A 15,183-nucleotide genomic window follows, 5' to 3' on the forward strand; every position below is an offset into this window, starting at 1 on the left:
TTGGGTAAGTTACTCATAAATATATGTATATGTCATGTAGGCTCAAAATAAGGTATTTTTAAAATAATATTTTTATACAATTTTTACATATAAAATGGTGTAATATAAAGGGTTTATTTATAGATTAAATAGGAAAGCGTTATGCTTTATTCAAATAAAACTCACAGATAAGGATATTTATAAATAGGCTTTGAACACACGTAATGTAGAGGATATACATATAGTAACTTCCCCAAGCAGAAAAGCATGCTATCTTTTGCATAGGCCATGGTGTAATTCATTAATGTAAGGTCCACTCTCTTCAATTTGCATCCTTTTACAATTTGGCATTCTTCAAGCTTGATAATAAACTCCAAGGTTGAAAGAAAACCTGGCAATTATAGTTGGTATGAATTTACTAGAAATAAGTGTACTATATTGACTCCATAATTTTATATTAGGACATGCCAATACATTTCAAGCATTGCACCTCATAGACATAAGAAAATCTTTCAAGCTTAAGTTACCTTCGCTTCTATTTTGTTAGTGATAAAAAAATATTCTCCTATTGGATCAACAATTGATATATTTCATGCTCGTCTTATATCTCTCAGGGGAAATGGAAGAGGTAAAATCATGTGCTTTATTTTTTATATGAGCTAATGAAGTTTCTATCATACTGTATATGGCCTCAAAGCCTTTTCAACTAACCTCAGTTTTATCACATGATATTGGAACTTTTTCCATGGATAAAGTATTAAGAACATTCAGAAGAATGTCATTCAAAGTAGTAAGTCGAAGGCCTCAATGTCAAGAGGCTCTTGAAATTCCAATCAGATGCTTGCATTTTAAGAATTCCTTTAGAATCTCCATTTGTTGATCCTTACCTTGGCCTCTAGCATCCTCCATTCCACCATTCAAGGATAGTGCTAGCATTGGTAGTAATCAAGATTTTCTTTCCTTATCACCCATGGGAGTTTACTTGCACCTTTCTATCTTTGCTTCTACAATGTTCTTATCCTTCTCCATTTTCTCCAAATGCGCTTTAATGAAGTATTCTCCTCCTCCAAGGTTGAATTTCTTTACATATCTTTCATCGTGTCTTGTCTCTTGTCTTTATACTGCTTCAATTCTTCTTCAAGCTTCTACATGTTGATTTGTTGATCTTATAGAGCTTCTTGAAATACATTTAAAGATCCTTGAGATTGTAATAAATATTAATGAGTGCTATATAATATTGATATATATGAATATTTTTGTTTAAGTATTTGTAATAACTTTGTAGGTTATTTTTACCATCCCTAACAAAAAGTGAGAAACAAAGAAGTGGAATTGAAAGGTGGATTTAGCTTGGTGCTCGAATCGTTTTAGGATACAAGAAACCATCCACCCAAATATCAATATTTTTCTTTCTCTCTAAATGATATTGGAAAGAAATTGTCATATCTAGGATATGCTTGCTATAAGGTAACTTTGCAATGTCATACTGTTCAATTACACGAACATGCAAATCCACCCTTCTCTTATAGTCACTTATGTCTCTAAATGGTTCAAGAGAAAAAGTCAAAATTTGGGGGTCAAAATTAGACCACCCTATTGATGTGGTAGTTATGAGGAGTACTGCAGCATAAAGTAGATATTTAACTACTTTTATAGGGTCCCATGTATCACATGTGTGGATATTAAAAAATATGAGTTGATTTAGAGGGCCTTGAATACAAAAAAGTGTATAGAAAATGAGTATTTCAACTTGCAATATGATTGAATGTCTTTTAAAAAAAAGAAACTTATTTTCTGTGAATTTTTTAAAAAAGTTATTTTTGGAACAAAAATAAATCCAAGTTGCTAATGTAGCATCGTTGAAAGTGTGGTGGTATTTTCTTGGAGAATGAACTAATTTAGAGGCTCGAGGGGGTCACTCATAAATATATGTGTATATAATGCGAGTTCAAAATAAGCGGTTTTTAAAACACCATTTTTTACATACAAAAGGGTGTCATATAAAGGGGCTACTTACAGATTGAATAGAAAAGGGTTGTGTTTTATTCAAGAAAAAATCACAAATTAGGATATTTATAAATATGCCATGAATGCACATTATATAGAGGATATATATATAGTGAACCCCCCAAGTTTAGAGGGCCTTTAATGCAAAAAAGTATTAAAAATTTGAGTATTTTAACTTGGAATATGATTGGGTACCTTTTAAGAAAAATAAATCTAATGTTTATGAAAACTTTTAAAAAGTTATTTTTGGAAAAAAAAATCAAAGTTATGGATGTGACAATTTTGGAAGAGTGGCGGTTTTAACTTGGAGGATGAAAAGGACTAGTTACCAGGATGAAACGAAAGGGAGACCCCCCGTCCTCTCTAGGTAGGGTCCACCACAAAAAGTGGGTGGAACCTAGGAATGTAGGGGACCCAAGGAACACAAAGATATGTAATGATGACCATTGAATAGGAACTAGTTCAAGATTAAGAATTCTTAATCAATTTTTTGTGATGCTCTTTTTGAGTCCATATGCCCCCTAATGGCTCCCTTTGAATGCAAATTTGGAGCCATGGAATGTTGTGAATAGATATTTGATAGCAAGATTTTGATGATGTTTAGGTCAAAACTTAGGGAGTTCACTATATGTATATCATCTGCATCATGTGCATTCGAGGCCTATTCATAAATATCCTTATATGTGAGTTTTTCCTAAAAAAACATAACTCTTTTTGATTCAATATATAAATAACCCCTTTATATTACACCCTTTTGTATGTAAATATATATATATAATTGTTAATTTAAAAATATCTTATTTTGAACCTATGTGATGCAGATATATTTCATGAGTGACCTCCCTGAGGTTCCAAATTAACCTATATAATGATTTTTGGAAGCACAAGGGTTGCTTAAGCTCAAGTCTTACTTTAGTAGGGGACCTACTTGCAGAAAACTAGCACATGGGTAGCTTATCCATGGAAGTAGGGGCCTTGTTCTTATCAGAGAGAGAGAAGAGAAAGATAAGAGTTTTTTAAAACTTTATTATGGCTATGGTACAACTTAGATCTCACAATCCAATTGACTAGTGTATGAGAGTATGTTCTCGTTAGATTCACTTCAAAAATCACTTAAAAGATGTGGTAAAAAATGGTACCTTTAGAGGGCACTACATTGGTAGGATCCTCATTGGAGACATTGCCATTTTGCATGCTAGACTCACCCTGGACGTATGGGCTTAGCTCTCTATCCTAAAGACCTTGTCAAAAGTGGTGTATGCATCCACCATCACCTCGAATGCACACAATATTATTCTTGTTAAAAAGGAGTTTGTGAAGCACGTTTTTGATACATGCCTACGTGGAAGGATACTATAGGCCATGGGGATTAGTAATGTCAATATATTTTTCTTGGAATCTATCTCTCGCATATATTTTCTATTTTTTAATTCAATTTTAATGATAAGATTGAAGTATTTTATGAATTGACATTATGTGATACAAGTGTTAATATTTTTAGGGTATGATAGATGCAAAAATATAATTAAATATTTGTCGATGTAAAATTTATGATTCAACAATACACTAGAATGCTTTGTTTTATCTCAAAATAGTGATTTGAGCTATGCAGGATACCATTGGACACCATAGCACATGAATGGGTTGTGGCATCCAAAGCATCCTGCACAACTTAAATCACCTATTTTTTGTCATTGTTGGACATTTTGAGGAAAAGCTAACGTCTCTAGCCTATCAAACCACAAATTTTTTGCCAAATAAATTTTAAACATTTTCCTATATTTCATCACTTGTATGATGCATGCTAGCTTTTCATTTAATAAGGCATAAAGATTAACTATAGATGCTTGCCTTGATAATCGATTAGTTGTTCTACCTAATCATCAAGTTTATAATTGATATTACAAATTCAATCATTACATAATCATGCATAAATACAATATGAGACATCTAAGGCACAATAAAAAGCAATTAGTACATATCAAACTTCACAAAGTATATTTCATTACAATATATTACAAAAACTCTAGATCCTTGATAACTATTATCTCTCTCCCCTCTTATCTGTCTAGCTAATTGTATGTCTCTTTGCATGATGGTCACTCTCTTAGAATGAATTGCACATAGATATGCGTCCTTAAAATGGATAACAGGGATGCTTCTATGACTTCTTGGATAGCCTTAACTACAATCCCTTGCATGCAAAATTATTACCCATAAGAGTGAAGGATTTCCTTCACTAAGCATGCAAAGGACACTTTCTTGATTAGTAAGTTTGTGCTATATTGATACTTACACATCTCCCTAAGAGTTGCTAGGTTATAGTTCTTCCTTTGCTTTAGTATTTTCCTTGCCATCTGGACCTCACAACAATTTGGTCCTTGTGCTTGTTGGGCTTGGGGTTGGGGCTCAGGTGTGGGTTGCTTGGTAGGGGTTGATTCAAGAGTAAGAAGGAGGGTTACTTGAGGAGAAAGTTGTCTGGCTCGCTTCATTCTTAGCTTCAAGTGCTGCATGGGGCCCTTACCACATGTTGAGTGCTCCTCTGTTTGCATCTCCACTAAACTCGGGTCATTCTATGTCATATTGGAACCCATTCATTTTTTTCCAACATTTGCCTCATCATCATTTTTTCCACCTTTCTCATCCGTAGGAGCATCGCCCTCATTGTTCTTTGACTCATTGTTGTCAGCTTCCACATCCTCTCTTGATTTTCCCTCTTCAAAAGAGTCATCTTGCTTGTGAGCTCTTTTCAAAGTCTCCAAGGCCAATTTAGGGAGGCTCTTTGAGCCTTTGGATGGACCTATTTGTGGGGGGGAGGGAGGGAGAAGAGAGGATATGGAGATGATAAGATTGTGTTATTATTTGAGTCATTCTATCAGCTAAAATTGGGAAACTATTTGCCTTGACATGATAGAGAAGTGAACCCACTTGTCTTTGACCTTGGCTATAGTCAATGTCATCGCGTAGTTTGCTTGGTATGGGCCATGAGGTGGATTAGAAAAGACAAAAGAGAAGATAAAAATAGAAGTATGAAATAGGAAATGAACTAAAAGATATCTATTCATATGAAACCTAGTACTAGGGTTTAAGGGGTTTCACACGTAGTTTTACATACATATCCTTCCCTAACTTGTTATACAATATGCTACATGTGTATTCATTCCAAATGTGTTTCATCACTTTTTCTTATTATGTAGTTGGATTTGTTTCTTGAGAGATTTAGCCAATCCCATAGCCTTAGCATTCTCGAATGTGATGGAGCAATTGAAGGTGCACCTATAAAACCAATCAAATAGTTCTACAAGGTAGCTTTTTTTTATGTGACCACCTCCATGACAAATGTTCTCAAAAAATATGCACTACGAGCCTGCTAATGAGACTTTTTCATACCTTGGGTGCTCCATATTTTCAAAGATCCTTATTTTTTCAAAAAAATAATCCATAAGCATATAACATATGCTAAAAAGATATGAAGCATTGACATTAGGTTTGCGACATCAAAGTATCCAAATATTAAAAAACATATAAGTAGTAGAGTCAAAAGTGTGCGGTTTGGAGGGAGGCTTCATTATATATATAATGTATATGTAACTTCAACAACTTTTCAAATATGCGCATGAGGCAATGTAAGGTGCAAAAATGGGCATTCTTAATATTAATTGAAAATATGGTTTTTCAATTCTCATCAAGATATGACCTATTTGGTGGTGCCTTTATATCATAGGCTAGTGCTCCTCCTTCCACACAAAATTATCTACAGCCTCAAAAAAAGTATTTATTTTTATGCAAAATGGATAAGGTAATGATGTTGATTTCTTAGTGTCATAATTGGACATATACTTTAGAGTCTAGAGATTATTGTCCAAGTGCCAATTAATGTTGAGATCTCTGAGTCCTTCCACACGTAAATATTTTTGTCACTTGTTTGCTTGGAAATTATATCCAGATATAGAGTATGTTGAAAGATCCAAGAGAGAATATTATAGGTATCCTTCGACTCTTTGATTGTTGCTAGCCACAAAATTTCCTTTTCTAATGATGCACACACTAAATGGTCAAATAAGCATGCTATATTTTGCATAGGCCATGGCATAATTTATCAATGTAACTCCTACCCTCTCCAACTTACTCCCTTTATGATTTGACATTTATCTTGAAATTTATTGAGCTTGATACCAAACTCCAAGGTTGATGAAACAAAACCTAGCAGTTACATTTGGTACTAACTTAGTAGAAATAAGTTGACTATTTTTAATCCATAATGCTATATTAGGACAAGCCAATACCTTCTGTGCAGCCATGGCACATTGCAACTTAACCAGGTAAGAAAAAAAATTGTTGGAGTTATCGTAGCCATAAGAAATCTTTCCAACTTTATTTTTCTCCAATTCTATTTTGTTAGTGATAAAAAAAATTCTCCTATTCAATTAGTAATGAATATATTTTGTGCTTGTCTTACAACTCTAAGCCAAAATAGACAAGGTAAAATCATGTGCTTTATTTTGCTACAAACCAATGAAGTTGCGATCATATGGTATATGGCATTATCACCTTTTCAACTAACCTTGGCTATATCACATGGTATTTGAACTTCTTTCATAGATAAACTATTAAGAACATCTATAAGAACCTCATTAAAAGGAGCAAGCTGGAGGGCTCGATGTCTTGAGGGTTTCTGAAAATTCCAATCATATACTTGTGTTTTGAGAATGGCTTTAGAAGCTCCATTTGCTGATCCTTACCTTGGCCTTCAGTATCATTGAAAAAGTTCCTAATACAAAATAGACACTTTTAGAAAATAAACTAGACATAGATTGTCTTTTAATAGAAAATAATAAACCTTAATGATTGCATACATCATTTCCACACTCCACCATTCAAGGATAGTAATAGCATTAGTAGTAATCAATGTTTTCTTTCGTATAACCTATGGGAGTTTGCTTGCATCTTTGCAACCTTGGTTCTTCAATGTTCTCCTCTAAGGTTGAATTTCTTTGCGCATTCTTTTCCATGTATTATCTCTTGTCCTTATATTGCTTCAATTTTTCTTCAAGATTCTATAAATTTATTTGTTAATATTTTAAGGATTTTTATAGGTATCTATTCATCTATGCATCATCAAAGATGCCTTGTACCTCGAGGTCTTTAATTTGAAAAGATACCTAATTTTGAATATGATTTCAATATCCTCTATGACTACATGAGAGATATTAAAATTAGTCTACCATGACGATGTGGCACTTACGGGTAGTGGAGCATAAAGAAGGTATATAAGTACCTCTGCACAATCCCAAGTATCATATGTTTGGGTATTAGAAAATAGGGCTAATCTGAAGGGCCTTCAATGCAAAAAAGTGTATGGAAAATGAGTATTTCAACTTGCAATATGACTAGGTTCCTTTTGAGAAAAAGAATCCTATTTTTTATGATTTTTTTTAAATTTATTTTTGAAAAAAAATGATTTTGATTTTTTGATGTGGTAGTTTTGGAAGAGTGGTGGTCCCTTCTTAGAGGATGAACTGATTTAGAGGGCCTTTATAGCAAACAAGTATACAGAAAATAAGTAGTGCAATTTGCAATATGATTGGATACCTTTTAAGGGAAAAAATCTAAATTTTGTAAAAATGTTTAAAATTTTATTTTTTGGAACAAAAATAAATCCAAGTTGCTGATATGGCACTTTTGAAAGAGTGGCGGTTTCAACTTGGAGGATGAAAAGGGCAAGTTACTAGGGTGACAAAAAGGAAGACCCCCTTCCTTTCTAGGTAGAATCCACAACAAAAAGTGGATAGGGCTAAGGAATGTAGAGGGGCCATGGGACCAAAAGGCATGCAATAATGACCATTTAAGAGGAGCTAATCCAAGATTAAGAATTCTTAATCAATTTCTTACAAGGCCATTTTCGAGTTTATATTCCCGAGAATGGGCAATAGAGGTGTTCTTGATTCTGCTATAGACAAGTGTCCAACATGGTTAAGTAGGTTGTGAAACTTGTTGACTCTAGGTTGAACTTCATATCCCCAAAATTATGGTTTGTTATTTTGACGGATATAAGGATAGCCAAATATTTATTTCACATACCTTACATGGTAATTAAGATCTTAGAGTCAACATCCACATGGTTATACTTCTTGGAAGCATTTCATATGCAAGGGGTGTATATGCAAATGAGAGGAACTAAGGTCTAGTTAGAAAGATAGTAGTAGCTTAACCTTTCATGAACTTGGTAAGGCCTCAAGCATGATGCCCTTAGAATCGAAAGGAAAGATTGAGAGGCTAAAGCTTAGGCCTTTTTTCTCAAACAAAGCCCTTGGATTAGTCTCCCGATGGATTTATTCAAGTTAGTGGCACATGATATCATGGAGAAGTTAGTGGAAATAATTGTCCAACTAGAAAATAGTAAATTTCATGGTGCAAGATTGACAATATTTACGAACCATTCAATTGTACGTGTTGCCAGGAGGGCTTTGGTGTAGTTCAAGGTGATCTAAAGTACACTTGGTCTATTAGTACAAGTCATTCTAGACTTCTATCAAGCATCTCTTCAGCACAATTGTGATTGTTAATGGTTTTTCCAAAAGGTTATTCAAGGATCAAAATATGAAGATTCATATGAAATTTTAAGAATCTTCAATCTATATTAAGCTTGAATGAGTCATTCAAGTATCATGAAGAAGCTCTTCAAGGATAGGTTTGATGATATGAGAGCTATCACACTATCAAGGAAGGGTAAAAAAATGTGTTGATGGCTCCTTTCTAGTAGAACACAATGAGAGTTTAAATATTGCAAAATCCAATGTCAAGAATGGGTTTTGCCAAGAAAAAAAAACCACCAGGGCATGTGCTAACACTACAAGATACATGCTTCATACGACGTTCAAAGCCACAAATTGATTTTCATAAAAAATTGCCCCTGTCATTGCTAAACGTGTCGGTATTAGCATCTCCATGGAATCGTCACTATCACCATCGCTATCAGCATTGGTATTTGTGTCAATCCGGTGCAAATATTGAGGCTGATAGTGACGATTTGCGATGCATATTGCAATGCCAATAGTGATGCGTGCAATTTTAATTACGACGCTAATAGCGACGGTTATAAATAAAAAAAATTTGTGGCAGGGCAACAATCTACCCTACCACATGTAGCACTATGTGTTGTATTTACATTCTACAAATGGATTACATGTTAAGTGTACAATGGTCATCAAAATGAGAGTAAAATGTACTAGAACCCACAAGATTGAAACATAGAATAAATACAAGATCATTGATGAAAACTCATGAAATCATGGCAAGATACAAACAATGATAATAACATAGTACATAGAAGATGCCTGCATAAATCATATGATCAAAAAGAAAGAGGATGTGCGCTCCACAAATCCAAGAGTGAGCTAGAGATCCTCGCCATATTCGAAAGCTCGTTCCGATGCAAAGGAGCACCGGATGAAGTCTATAAGAAAAAAACTACACATTACTCCACCATACATAATGCATTTTAGTAAAATATAGTAACTACGGACAATAAATATGAGTGAATTACTAAGTCACCACATGCACATAGTCTATTGATCGATGCAGTGAGACCATCTCTCTCTGCATATCGAGTCTCTAAGCCGATGGGATCGTGGTTTGTAATGGAGTGCTATAAAGAAAGTAAAATATAATTGTTAGAAACATGATTGTTAGTACAAGCGATATTGCAAAAAAGAAAGTGAGAAGACCAAAAGAGAAACTTACAAAGTCCTCTAGATAAGTCTTCTGGCTGCTACTCCCAAGTTGATGGACAACCCTTTCCTCTAGTCATGCCCTCACTGCCTCTCGTTGATGTCTCTAATGTCCTAGAGAATCTATAGCCTCCTCCTCCCTAAGTTTGCGCTAGTCATTTGCATCGAGCCACTCGGGCTTCAAGGTACCACTCTTGAGTGCCTTGCACGCGTTGATTGTATATGTGACATGTATGCACGCATGCACCCCATCATTTAGCTTGTGGAAAACCTCTCTACTACGGTGGGTACCAAAAATTCCTCATGCAAGGATGCTACTATGTAGTCCTTGCTCTCCTCCAGTATGTTTTTCCAATGGTTTAAGACATGCCAAAAAACTTATTGAAACAACTCTCTCATACGAGCCATCACCCTCCTCCCTTGATCATTCATCATCAAGACTCTTGTTCTATCATCTACAAGGTATCCATACCCGTTTGGGGTATGTTTAAGATGTGTCATCTCCCACCTATTACTGTGCTCCTAGGCATAACCAGGAGACTCCTATACATCTAGTGTACTCGCAGGGGTGGTATCTCTTGGAGTAGCACCCATAGGGGTGCCAGCTATGGACGACTGAGAAAAAGCTAGACTCACTAGAGTAGACATCCCCATAGGTGTGACAAATGCTACAAGTGATGCAACTCCACCAAAATGATGAGACGGAGACAGTGCATTGATGTCTCCACAACAACCACCTGAGCCACCCTCTCTCGAACCTGCATGAGAGCAAGGAGTAGCACTTGTATCTCAAACCTACTATGAGCTCACCACATCCACGTCTTTGCAGCATCCCCCCAAAACCACTCCCTCCATCCGTCTAAAGCGTCGACCTCGTCTACTGGAAACCAAAGCATCAGAGCATGCCAATGTAGATCTAATGAAATGGACTGATGGTGTCCGAGGCAGCTCCTAGTCCCCCATATCTCTGAATGGAGCCATCTAATCTAGAGACATATGTGTGAATATATCCTACAACTCCTCATCGCTCATTCCTCGACTCATCATGCTCTCCAAAATATCGTCAAAGGTCACCTGTATTGAGAGCAGAATTTTGGTGCCAAGAAGTGCTTAAAAATAGCTAAAAATTATGAATATCAAGGAAAAAATATTCAACGTCGAAGGCGGCAGCTCGATCTAGGACGATTTTAAGCGCCAAAGTGCTTTAAAGGTGCCCGAGCGACACTTGTTGATTTTTCATAATTTTTAGACTGTCGTGCGGGTTGACAAGAGTTACTGGCCAATGCGGGATGCCGACCGAACGCCGAGGATTTTTCAGATCTCAATTCGGAGTCCGGATGGGAAAATGGCCAAGAAACCGGTCAAGATGCGAAGAGGTGGAAAAAATTTGGCCAAAATGGGCAAGTGACCCTTGGGAGCCCAAAATTTAAATGTAGCATGAAACTTTTCATGCATACGAGTGAAAAAACGTGGAGAAAACGTGGAGGAAGATGACGCCCGATTTTTGCGCTTCTTGGATGGAGGAGGCATCATGGTATGATGCTGCAAACAACCCCCCCAATTGATCATGGGGCTTGAATCCCCTCTGCCTGTGGACTCTATCGCCGTGCTTCGCTCCTTCAATGGTGGTTTCTATGAAGAATTATGATTTCAGTATTTCTCTCTCCTCCCTCTTTCCCCTAAAGGCAGATTCATGTAGTGAAGAGGAAGAAGAAGAATGGATGATGGATGCTTGTCCAATGAAGACCGGATTGCTCCTTGGTGTAAGAGGATTGAAGATTGCTGATTGTGGACTATCATGAGCATTAATGGTGGCTGGAAATCAGTCCAGAGATATGGCAAATAAAAACCCGCAACCCGCAAAGAATGGTAATCTCATTTTTACAAAGGAAAATGGTGTTTTTATGCAATTTGCTTCATGAATACTTGTTCCCATGAGATGATTATGCATTATAATATTGTTTGCAATGTCTTCCAACTGTTTATGATCAGAAAATCAAAAAATCATAAGTGTTGTGGATGAAATTAATAGTGTAAAACCTCTAAAACACGCGAAATATGGAAAAATTGGGTGTTTTTGAGATATAAATGGAAAATATAGTAAGACACACCAACTAAACTGGTCTTTTTGCTGCAAATGAACCTAAGGGCCATAGCCCACAACTCATTTTGTATTTTCAGTCATTTAATATTGCAAAAAATATAAGAAAAATAGAGAAAATAGGAAAAAATAGGAGAAAAATGGATTTTGAGTGTCGAAAATTAAGAAAAAATAAGATTCACGTTTGTGGATGTATGGGGGGTTTGAAGTATGAGGTTTAGCCTTAGTTCAGCCCTACCTTTATGTTTTAGTGAGTTTTTATGGCTTTTTATACAATAAAAATGTGGAAAATGAACTCTAAACCTATGCACCATGCACAACCTAAACGGGTGAGGGGGTAGAGTGTATGAAAAGTGTTTAAATACTGAATGAAATGATGAAAAGCTTGTTGGTTTTTATGCATACCATTTAGATTGGTTGATAATTAAAGATTAAGGACCTAGTAGCACGAGGGTTTCTCGGTGCTAGGTTCATGCAACGCTGCATACGAGCGATAGTCAAATCCATTGAAAGAAATATTTTCCACATGTACACAATGCTGATTTTTCTTAATTGTTAAGCACGTGGACATTTACCATTTGCATGAAGCATGAAATTTAAAATGTATCAGATAATACCTCTTGGATGCATAGCAATTGCTTTCTACAGACATGACCAACGTTGAGTGAGTAAGGTTGTCCCAAGCTGTAGGTTAGGCGTTGGGTCCTAGGGGAAAGTAAAGTGAGGAAGCATGGTATATCTCCTGGAAATACGCGAATCATAAAAGAGAGAAGTTTGTGTGCATGTGTTATATATATGTTTAGCGACGCATCGAGGGGCTAATCCACAAGGTGTAGGAGAGTCGCAGTGAGGTAGTGGCAATCAGCCGTGGGAGGAACTCCTATGTTTGTGCTTCGTGCCATTCAGCAATGTGCTGGGACTCCTTGTGAGGAGTTTTAATTGGGTTAGAGTTAGGCTACAAGACGTGATACAAACGCAATATGTTTAGGAAGATGATGTATGTGTCATCCACGCTCCTGGCCGCGAGGCCGTGGGATTGTTGAGCACATGATAGAGGTCCGGCTAGTGCATGAGCCAGTACCGGCCCGTTTTAGGTCCCATCAGTGGTGCATCTGCCAGGAGCCGCTTAGAAGTGGCGGTCCTTGAATCCTGGTTGTCTAGGGACCAGTTAGTAGTTTATGCCAAAGGATACGGAGATTGATCCGTTATTCATCGATAAGCATCGTCTAGCCGAAATCCAAAAGCAAGAGAGAGACGAAAGAGCTAGGTGACGTGCTGAAATTTTTAGGAGATATTCCCCTAAGCGTAGCGTGCAGAACCCTTACGAGGGAGTGGATCTAGTTGTCTTGGTACCACAAGCAGTAAGTTAGGAGAAGGTGGAAGTTCTAGTGCTTCCCTTTCTTCCATAAGGCAGTCTACATCAAGTGCAGGAGGGGTAACCCCACCGTCCCCTATTTCTAGTGCAAATCCAATTTCCGTCATGGCGCACTCTATTGCAATTCCTGCAGGAACGACGGATTTGCCGGTTCTAGGTTACTCGCTACCCATTTTTAATGGGCTAGTTGAGGAAGATGCGTAACTCCATATCAGGGAGTTTCAAAAGCTGATGTTCAACTGTCGCATCCAAGAAGAAGGACATTTAATGATGTTCTTCAACATGATTCTCAAAGGAAGAGCTGCCATATGGTATCATGGTTTAGAAGCCGGAACCATATTGAATATTGATGCATTTTATGGAGCTTTTCGAAGGGAGTTTGCCCCTGAAAGGGGTGGACAATATTGGTTGCGTGTACTCAACGTGACCCGCCAAGAGCCACACGAGGATATTCGTGCTTACGCAAAGAAAATAAAAGATGTTTTCCGTAAGTTGGACACCTCTATTCCTATCCCCGCAGCTGCCCAATTGCAATATTTCCTACATGGTTTGGACTTTAATATTCAGTTGCAGTTGAGTAGTGTCCCTTTGGGGGATATAGATACTGCCATTACACAAGCACAAGAAGTGGAATCCGGACTACAAGCAGCCTATGCCTCGAGGCAATTCGAATATGGGTCTAGCATTGGAAAATAATATGGCAACGGCCAATGGCAGTAGTAGCCAAGGGATAGCGATGGCTAATCCTAATGGGAGAGGGAACATGATGCAGAATGTGCCTTTATTACCAGCTCCCCCTAGCATGTCGATGCCTGGGGGCAGTCAAATGGCTCCAAATGGTGAAGGCCAGGCAGTTAATCCTAATACCACGACTGTGGTTCAACAACCAGTGCCTAATCAAATTGTTAGGCCGATGGAACGACAAGGTAATGATCAAGGCTACGAGTCGAGCACTTCCAATGTTCTTGGCGAGGTTAAGGACATGATAAAGCATTATACCGACATGATTACGGAGCAATATCGACAAATAGCCGTTGATGTCAACTTTCTTAAAAAACAACAAAAATTGATAGGAAGTAGATACCCAGATGAGGGTGCACCTTCGAGGTTTAGCTGTAAATGGTGTGGTGGGCAACATTATCCATGAAATCGCCCAAATGTCAAGTGTGACATTTGTGGGAAATCCGGCCATTTAGCAGCAACTTGCTGGAGTAAGATTAGTTCCCTCGGGCGAGGTAGTCGGCAACCAAGGCCTGTTAATCATCGTGCGCAAGGAAATGATTCCCAGCGAGAAGACGGGCCTAAATAAATACTCCAACGACCAAAGACTACAGTGGAGGAGCTGCCTAGTGGTAGTGGGGTTAGTTTGATTGAGGCTGTGCATGTTAATGATGCTGAAACCTCTAATCTGCGAGCTGTCCTTACAAGAGGTCAAAAGGGTAGAGAGGCCGACAAGGATAAGCCTGTCGACGGAAACCCTAAACAAGGTGACAAAGGAACACAAGTTCTGGATCCTGCCATGGAAGGGGAACCTCTAAAGCCCGTGGAGAGTAAAGCCGATGCTAAGAAGGATAAGGAGCCACCGAGGAAGAAGGTGAAAGTTAAAAAAGAGACAATAAAGTCGGTTCAGCGACCTAAAGAGCGGATGGTTTGGCGTGAAAAGCAAGCTCTATCGAACTATCATGAATTTGATTTGGCGAGCTCTCTTTGCAAGTCAAGTCGGATGTTAATCTTTTACAGCTTATTAAGCTTTCCCCACGAGTACGCAAGGAATTTAGAAAGATCCAGTGTACCGGGTATGTCGTAGAACCTTTGGGTATTGCGCGAGTTGGTGATGACTGGTTCAAGCATGCTGAGAAGCATTGCCCAAGGCTTGCAGCCTATGTCGATGGGATATTAGTAGATTATGCCATTGTCGACACGGGATCATCTGTTAACATTATGAGTTCTGAACTGATGGAAAGGTTGGGTCTTGCGATCCAGAAAGATAC

This window comes from Lygodium microphyllum, chromosome 28 (genome assembly GCF_053477565.2).
Source record: "Lygodium microphyllum isolate KBCC chromosome 28, Lygodium_microphyllum_v1.1.10, whole genome shotgun sequence".
Classification (NCBI taxonomy): Eukaryota; Viridiplantae; Streptophyta; class Polypodiopsida; order Schizaeales; family Lygodiaceae; genus Lygodium; species Lygodium microphyllum.